The sequence below is a fragment of the Aegilops tauschii genome, chromosome 3 (genome assembly GCF_002575655.3).
Source record: "Aegilops tauschii subsp. strangulata cultivar AL8/78 chromosome 3, Aet v6.0, whole genome shotgun sequence".
Classification (NCBI taxonomy): Eukaryota; Viridiplantae; Streptophyta; class Magnoliopsida; order Poales; family Poaceae; genus Aegilops; species Aegilops tauschii.
The window spans coordinates 227,370,353-227,380,099 of NC_053037.3; positions in this window are offsets into that span (position 1 = coordinate 227,370,353).

Genomic DNA, 9,747 nt, shown 5'->3' on the forward strand with positions numbered 1-9,747 from the left:
GTATATCTCAATTTGATATTGGGGCACATAGCTAGCTCGGATCCTTAAAAGCCTATCCCAAGCATCTTTCAAAGACTCATCAAGTAAATAATGAAAAATTCCGGGATCATCTTCATCGAAATTATTCAAACCCTCATTGATAACCCCGGTAGGTCTTTCCATAGCATCGTTATTTATGAGCTTAGAGAGGACAGAGGGACTATCCAAAGTATTAAAACCGTGGAGAGAGCCCTTAGCCCATTTTGATTCGGCCATGGCACAAGAAAAACAACGGGAAAGAGGCGAACAGAAAGAGAGAGCGAATAAAACGGCAAGGGTGAAGTGGGGGAGAGGAAAACGAGAGGAAAATGGCAAATAATGTAATGCGAGGGATAAGAGTTTGTGATGGGTACTTGGTATGTCTTGACTTGTGCGTAGACTCCCCTGCAACGGCGCCAGAAATCGCGCGTTGGCGGCAGATCAAATCTTGACTTGACTTGGTGTAAGCCTCCCCGGCAACGGTGCCAGAAATCCTTCTTGCTACCTCTTGAGCATGCGTTGGTTTTCCCTTGAAGAGGAAAGGGTGATGCAGCAAAGTAGCGTAAGTAATTCCCTCAGTTTTTGAGAACCAAGGTATCAATCCAGTAGGAGGCCACACGCAAGTCCCTTGTACCTACACAAACAAATAAGAACCTTGCAACCAACGCGATAAAGGGGTTGTCAATCCCTTCACAGCCACTTGCAACAGTGAGATCTGATAGAGATGATAAGATAATATTTTTGGTATTTTTATGATAAAGATTGAAAGTAAAGATTGCGAAATAAACGGCGACAGAAATAGCTAGTTGACGGGAGATAAATATGATGGAAATAGACGCGGGGGCCATAGGTTTCACTAGTGGCCTCTCTCAAGATAGCATAAGTATTACGGTGATGAGAAGGATGCAGTCTGCTCTCTCTAGCGCGCCTACCAAGCCGCCGCGGCCGAGAACTTTTACGACAAGGGCGGCATCCTGCCTCCCGAGGCCACCCCCGGGAATAAGAAGCAGCTCCTCCCCAAGAATCGTCAGGATGCCAGAGCACCTGCTGGCGGTGCCTCAGGCTCCACACTCGCTGCTGAGGCGCCCCTTCCTCCTGCATAGGAAGGCGTGCCCGACACTTCCCTCAGGACGGGCTTGGGGGCTTCCATCTGGAGAACCTCTTACCTGACCAGTGCGACGAGGGAGGTGCACGGGCACCACTTGGAGGCGTGCGTCTATGCGCGCCCCACAAGCAAGGAGCAAGGCACGCGAGGCGCGCGATGCGCTAGGTGACCAAGAATTCATCACCAAGGCGATCGAGGAGCTTCAGGAGTCGCGGGCCATGCGTGGCGAGCGCCGCCCCGCACGTTCTACCAGTGCAGCTGCCGCCCCTGACGTGGGTGGCGAGCTGCATGTCTGCGTCAACATCCCGGGCCTCTGCAGGGCCGCTTCGCAGGACCTCTTCTGGCCGTCACGCGTCGGCCAGAGCGGGGGCTACCCCTGCAACTACGTCTGCATGCCGTTTGGCCTGCTGAACGTGGGTGCCTCGTACCAGCTCCTCGCGTAGCATGCTATGGCATCTCACGAGGCCAGGCACATGGCGGTCATGTCTCAGAAGGTCCCAGACCCTTGCGAGCCCACTGGGCCTCGCGAGCTCCCCAGGCCTCCAGAGCCGTCTAGCTCGTGAGGTGCAGCTTTCATGGCACGTTTCTTCAGCTACCTCGACGCTTCTACGACGCTGGTGCCAGGTGACTATTTGGTTTGTTCACATTGAGGACGCCCCTCGGGCTGCATTATCCTCAAGCTATCAGGGTCCGTCCCCGCAGTTATGTCGTTTCGATTCATGTACTTTGGACCATTTATGCTTTCATGAGCTGTTCTGGTTGTTAAACTTGCGGTTGACGATGTATCGCCTCTGGAATCACCTCTGCGGGCTTCGTGCATCGCCAGCTCTCCCCTTGAAGGTCCCATGAGAGGGGGCTACTGGCACGGCGCCTGTGATCGGGTCTGTCCCTGTAGCGCTGATAAATCTAAAAGACTGAGCTCTGGCTCGCGGGTCGGCCCCACGCACGTGATACGTCTCCAACGTATCTATAAATTTTTATTGTTCCATGCTATTATATTATCTGTTTTGGATGTTTAATGGGCTTTATTATACACTTATATATTATTTTTGGGACTAACCTACTAACCAAAGGCCCAGTGCAAATTGCTGTTTTTTGCCTATTTCAGTGTTTCGCAGAAAAGGAATATCAAACGGAATCCAAGCGGAATGAAACCTTCGGGAGAGTTATTTTTGGAACAAACATGATCCAGGAGACTTGGAGTGGACGTCAAGGAAGCAACGAGGCGACCACAAGGCAGGGAGGCGCCCAAGGGGTAGGCGCACCCCCCACCCTCGTGGGCCCCTCATGGCTCCACCGACCTACTTCTTTCGCCTATATATACTCATATACCCCGAAAACATCCGAGAGCACCACGAAACCCTATTTCCACCACCGCAACCTTCTGTACCCGTGAGATCCCATCTTGGGGCCTTTTCCGGCGCTCCGCCGGAGGGGGAATCGATCACAGAGGGCTTCTACCTCAACACCATAGCCTCTCCGATGATGTGTGAGTAGTTTACTGATACCTCTCCAACGTATCTATAATTTATGAAGTATTCATGCTATTATATTATCAACCTTGGATGTTTTATATGCAGTTATATGCTATTTTATATGATTTTTGGGACTAACCTATTAACCTAGTGCCCAGTGCTAGTTTCTGTTTTTTCCTAGTTTTTGGGTTTTACATAAAAGGAATATCAAACGAAGTCCAATAGACGTGCCAATTTTTGACGATTTTTTATGAACAAAAAGAAGACCCTGGAGTAAAAGAGTTGGGCCAGAAGAGTCCCGGGGCATCCACGAGGGTGGGGGGCGCGCCCACCCCCCCCCCAGGCGCGTGGCCTACCTCGTGGACGCCTCGGGCACCTCCTTGACGTGAGACCGACGCCAAAAATTCCTATAAATACAGAAACCTCGGAAAATTAACCTAGATCGGAAGTTCCGCCGCCACAAGCCTCTGTAGCCACGAGAAATCAATCTAGGCCCTCTCCGGCACCCTGCCGGAGGGGGCCATCATCACCGGTGGCCATGGAGGAGTATCCCGGAGAGGCCATCATCGCCATGAAGGCCAAGGACCAGAGGGAGAACCTCTCCCCATCTAGGGGCGAGGCCATGGAGGAGGAAGCACAAGGGGGAGAACCTCTCCTCCTCTCTCTTGGTGGCACCGGAGTGCCATCAGGAGGGGAATCATTGTCGCGGTGATTGTCTTCATCAACATCACCACCATCATCACCATCCTCATCTCTTTTACACGGTCCACTCTCCCGCACCCCGCTGTAATCCCTACTTGAACATGGTGCTTTATGCCACATATTATGATCCAATGATGTGTTGCCATCCTATGATGTTTTGAGTAGATATCCTTTGTCTTTGGGTTGATTGATGATCTAGATTGGTACGAGTTGTATGTTTTATTTTGGTGCGGTCCTATGGTGCCCTCCGTGTCGTGCAAGCGTGAGGGATTCCCGCTGTAGGGTGTTGCAGTACGTTCATGATTCGCTAATAGTGGGTTGGTGAGTGACTGAAACACAAACCCGAGTAAGGGGGTTGTTGCTTATGGGAATAAAGAGGACTTGATGCTTTAATGCTATGGTTGGGTTTTACCTTAATGATCTTTAGTAGTTGCGGATGCTTGCTAGAGTTCCAATCATAAGTGCATATGATCCAAGTAGAGAAAGTATGTTAGCTTATGCCTCTCCCTCATATGAAATTGCAATGACGACTATCGGTCTTGTTAACAATTGCCTAGGACAACTCCGCACACTGATCCATCATTATTCCACACTCGCTATTTATAATATTTATTAATATATTCTAACTTTATGATAACATCACCTACTTTCATATTTTAGCTCTCCGATACCATACAAAGTTATCCTCTTCATACCCACAACATAGTTTTATTTCTCGTTGCTAGTTGGAAGCAAACGTTCGTTGTACGTAGAGTCGTATCAGTGGCAGATAGGGCTTGAGAGAATATTGATCTTACCTTTAGCTCCTTGTGGGTTCGACACTCCATACTTATCAGTTCGACCTTTGGAAATTGCTACGATGATTCCCTGCACTTGGGGATTATCATTTACCACAGACCTTCGGGTCCATAGTTTTTTTTGACTGGGAACTGTGGGGCAAACCCCACAGCATATCAAAAACTTTATTAAACAAAAGTAACAAGATACAATAAGTTGATTACAAGGTGTAACCTAGAAAAAGAAGCTAAAACTAAAAAGAGAGGTGGGGGGCACAAAAGCCTTACTACACTAAGCCTTAAGGGGGAAGGAAAGAGATCCACTTGAGAAGGTCATCCTTGTAGGCAGATTTAATCCTATATTGCAACAAAGAGATGTCATGCCTAAAAGCAGCGCGCAATTTATTAAATCTGGCCCTCTCATTTCTGAAAACCTTGGCATTTCGAATGATCCAGATGTTACAACATGCAGTGAACACCACTTCTGAGAAAAAAGGCTTGTCAAAATCATTTCTAGCCTGAATAACCACATCAGACATAGAGTTCCCTGCAGGCCAATCAATTTGCAAATAATTCCAGACTCGAACACTGAAATTGCAGTTGAAGAAAAGATGATCCCTGGTCTCTCGAACTTGCAGGGGGCAGAGTCTACAATGCACACCAGCCTCCATGTGCCAATGCCTTCTTTCCACCATATCCTTCGTAATCAGCCTGTCCATGATGAGCATCCAAGCAAACACCTTAATCTTGAGAGTACAGGATGATTTCCATATCCAACAAAGCAGAGGGTTAAAGGTTTCAGACTGAAATGTGTGAGAGTAAAACATCTTGGGTCTATACTGCTTGGAAGAGTTCTGCCAGTACCACACATCCTTAGAGCCAGAAACTCTGCTATGAGAACCCATCATAGATTGAATCATGCCCAACTCTCCAAAAGCCTGAGCAGACAAGGGGAGATGAAAATGACGTACAATATCCTGAGAACTAAAGAACTCCTTGAATGTAATCCATGGGTCCTTAGCATAAGAAAATAACCTAGGAAATATTGATTGAAGAGGAGAAACCTCATCACCAATATTCCAGTTATCTGACCAGAACAGAGCAGTGTCACCATCATTAGCCTCAACCCAAGAACACTCTCTAAAACTTAGCATAAGCTTGCAAATATCCTTCCACCAGAAGGAACCACAAGTAGATGTTCCTTGAGGCACCCTTCCATGGTAGTAAGAGTCCCAAATGAGAGATACCCAAGGAATATCATTTTTATTGAGGAAGTTACTAGCATGCTTTAGGAGCAAGGCAACATTTTGTACTCCCAGATTGAGAATACCAAGACCACCCCTGTTTTTTGGCCTGCAAATAAGCTCCCAATCATCAAGGGAGGGGGCAGGTTCATCTCTGTTCTTTCTCCACAAACATTGCCTCAGAATTCTCTCTAACTGCTTGAGGATTCCAGGAGGAATAGCCAAACTGCACATAAAGAAGATGGGCATTGAAGACAGAGCAGAGTTCAGAAATTGTAGTCTCTCCCCTTGATTAAGAAAAGAGGAACTAGCAGTCATTCTTCTTTCCATACAGTCCACCAGAGGCATAAAGTCCACCATTTTGGGCCTTGTGGTTCCCACTGGCAGCCCAAGATAAGTGAAAGGCATCTTTCCTATCTGGCATCCAAAAGCAACAGCAAGATCATTCATCACAGTAGGATCAACATTTATGGGGATGAGGAAAGATTTGTGATAGTTGACATCAAGGCCAGTGGACTGAGCAAACACTTGGAGCATATCTTTCAAGGCCAGGAGCTGAATCCTGTCAGCAGGTAAGATGATTAAAGTATCATCTGCATATTGGATCACAGGGTAATCCTGGTCATGACAAGGGATAGGCAGTTGGAGAATTCCTCTTCTGAACATGTCATTGATGACAGATTGTAAAAGATCTGCAGCAATAACAAAGAGAAGTGGAGAGACAGGATCACCCTGCCCGACTCCCTTTTTACAAACAAATTTCCTCCCAGGGACACCATTAAGAAGAACTGAGGAAGTACCAGTGCCCAGTAGCTGCTTCATCCAGAGAATCCATTTCTCATTAAAACCTTTGTGCCTAAGAATTTGAAAAAGAGCTTCATGTTCTAGAGAGTCAAACGCCTTTTCAAAATCTAACTTAAGGATTACAATTGGCCTCCTAGATTGATGGCACTGATGCAAATACTCAAAAGTCCAGCCAATACAATCCTGGATTGTTCTGCTCTTAATAAAACCATATTGGTTCTTGTGAATGCACTGCAAGATCACCTCTTGAAACCTATTTGCTGCCATTTTAGAAAGAAACTTCAGGCCCATACTAGTGAGAGAAATAGGCCTGTAATCTCCAACCTCTTCAGGTGTGAGCTTTTTGGGTACAAGAGTAATGTAAGAATCATTAATGTTATCCAAAATAGCAGAACCCTCATAGAATTCCTGAGCTAACTCATAAAAGTCCTGAGAAATTAGATGCCAACATTTTTTGAAAAACAGGCCATTAAAGCCATCAGGACCCGGAGCTTTATCCACAGGCATATGCTGAACCACTTTGTCCATTTCATCTTTTTCAAAAGGTTTGGTGAGAATGTCAAGGCCTTCTACAGGAGTGATGAGAGCAGAGAGGTCAAAACCCATGACAATGCCTCTTGAAGTGCCCATCCTATTTTTAAAACAGTTCCAGATGATTCCTTCCATTTGAGAATGATCATTGATCACAGTACCATCAGGCAATTTGAGACTTGCAATAGAATTCCTCCTGTGCCTTTCAGTGGCCATGGCATGGAAAAACTTTGTATTTTCCCCTCCCACCTTAATGTATCTAATAGTGCCCCTTTTCTTCCAATAAAGGAATTGCAAATGTAGCAATTTCTCCAGGTGCACTTTGACAATTTTCCTAAATTTAAGCTCCTGAATAAACAGAGGCCTCCACTCCTCCAAGTCATCCAGCAGAAAAACAACATGCTTACATTTACCAATCAGGAGCTTCAACTTAGAAACATTCATTTGCCATCTTTTAAGACACATTCTGAGAGACTTAAACTTGTCAGCAATTCTAGCAGTTATGTGTCCCTTCCTAGAAGGCATTTTCCAAGACTTAGCAACACAATCCATAAATCCTTCCAACTCCAACCAATAGTTCTCAAACCTAAAAAGATTTGATTTAGGGATAGATGTTTTGATTGTGACAACACAAGGGACATGATCAGATGCAGTCCTAGCAAGGGGGAGCACTTCAGTCATAGGATAGACAGAGATCCAGTCTACTGAGGTGAAAAACCAGTCTAATTGCTCAAGAAGTGGGCTGTCTTGCATATTGGACCAAGTGAAAGCTCCTCCCTTGATGGGCAACTCTAGAAGGCCCAAATGCCCAATTATCTCGTTAAAGATGAACATATCATTTAGGTCCCCTCCAGGCAAAGTCCTGTTAATGGACCTGATGAAATTAAAGTCCCCTAAAAGCAGCCAATTCTCATCAACAGGAATACTTAGATTATATAGCCAAGTGACAAAATTATCTCTAGCTTCACCCTGACAGGGCCCATATACAGCAACCAAAGTCCATTTTTCATTGTTTTGTCTGGACACAAACTCAACTACTACAACAAACTGCTGAATTTCAATTAAAGTTCCAAGAAAAACAGAGGAGTTCCAGACCACAAGAATTCCCCTAGAGGCTCCCATTGCAGGAGAGCAGGCAAAGCTATGAAATCTCTTAGGGCAGAAACTTTTAATTGATCTAGAGTCAAAAGATGAGCATTTGGTTTCCTGCAAACAGGCAACAGCACACTGGCTTTCATTGATTTTTTGCCTAACTGCTCTCTGTCTAGCCTCAGAATTTAAACCTCTGACGTTCCAGCACAAAACATTCTAGTTTCTACAAAGGTTACTCATTAAAACATAACGTAATAAGGTCCACAAAGCATATAGCACACAATGCCATATGAACAAAAGAGCACATAACAGTCTGACCCAGCACCATTACAATAAAGTTTGCATGACAAAGTGACCAACAAAAGGACAGCGAAAGAGCAAATTCAAAGGCTTGCCAGACCCAATAATAAAGGAGCACACTATTCATTTGCATTAGTGGCAGCAGCATGAGGTGGATCCACCATAAGAGCATCCACATTAAGGAGTTGAGCATCAATCTCCGGCTCCCTTCCAATTTCTTGCAGACGACTAACAAGCGTAGCTGGTGGAATCTCCTCCTGGGCTGGGTCATCGGGCATCTCAGCAATGAAAGGCTTTGCTATGGGCTTCCTCCTTTTGGGCTGCAGACAAAGCTCCTGGAAGGTGGGCTTGAAACCATCACCTTGGGCCGAGCTCCTGGTGCATCTTCGAACAGATGTGTCCATAATGGGAGTGGGCGCCAACGTCTTGCGAGGCCTTCTAGCTTTGGGGGGGTGCTGCAGTTGGTTAAGAGGAAAGCTGAATGTCTGTAACATCATCAGAGAACAAAGCCCTATCAACTGGCCTAATTGGCTCCTGGTCCCTCCAGGTCAGCATAGGTACATCCATGTCTGTGAAAGGCAAAGTCCCAACTCCTCTTTTATAAAACCACTGGATCAAGAGGCTGCAAAGCAACAGGTTTTGGAACATTGAATATAACAGGAGCCTGCAGGAGATTTTCAAAAGACCTTCTCCATACCATCTCAGGCGGCAAAGGAGGCCCAAAAGGAACAGCAGCAGGCAGCTCCACTTCAGGTACAATCAGAGGAGGCTGGTAAACCACAATAGTCCAATTTCTAACATCATTAATATCATCAGTCACATTCAGAAGATCATCATCAGCCTCGGGCAGCTCCTCATCAGATGAAACAACAGGAATAACATGATTCTGCTGGACAGCATCAGAGCTGGGTTGAGTAGAAACATCGATCACCATAGATTCCTGATCTTGTGGCATAGGCTGGTCCACTAGCTCATTCCAATTACCCAAGTTGTTATCTTCCACATCATTGACAGCAGGCTCTGGAGGATGAGGTAGGACATCATTCCATCCCAAGGCTGGATACGGAGGCAAAATGAACGGGGGCAGATCCGGGAATGGCTCCCCGGGAACCGGATGTGGATTGCCATTGATGGGCATCCAGTCTTTGTCCTGTGGCATCTGTTCAGCAAAATTCGCTCCCAAAATATACAGAGGAGCCGTCCAAGAGACCCGCGCACCACCCCAAGCAGCATAATCCATGAAGACGACATCACGGGGCACAAGAACATCTTCAGGGAAAGAAGCAAAAACCAGAGACCGTACCAGATATGGATCATCACTAATCCAATGGTGAAACTTGCCGAACGTGTTCACAGCAGCTCTAATACAATCACTATTGCGAAGATCTAAAGGGATGCCCAAGAACATGAGTAAACCTTGATGGAAACCTTGAGCGTCCCTGAAAGACTCCCCCTCATCATGCTTCATGAAGAGGACAAAACAATCATTACCCAGCGGCGGCGGAGGGAGTTGAAGCAACTGGAACCGGACAGCAGCATCTCGAAGCTCAAAAAGACCTACAAAGCGAATCCAGGGCTGCACCGACCTGACTAAGACACCATGCGCTTGCAGCCACTATACAACCTCTTCCCTAGCAGCACCTATCTGATCGGGCGGAGGGATCGGCATTACCTCAGCAAGCAACTCTTCATGGCGGTGC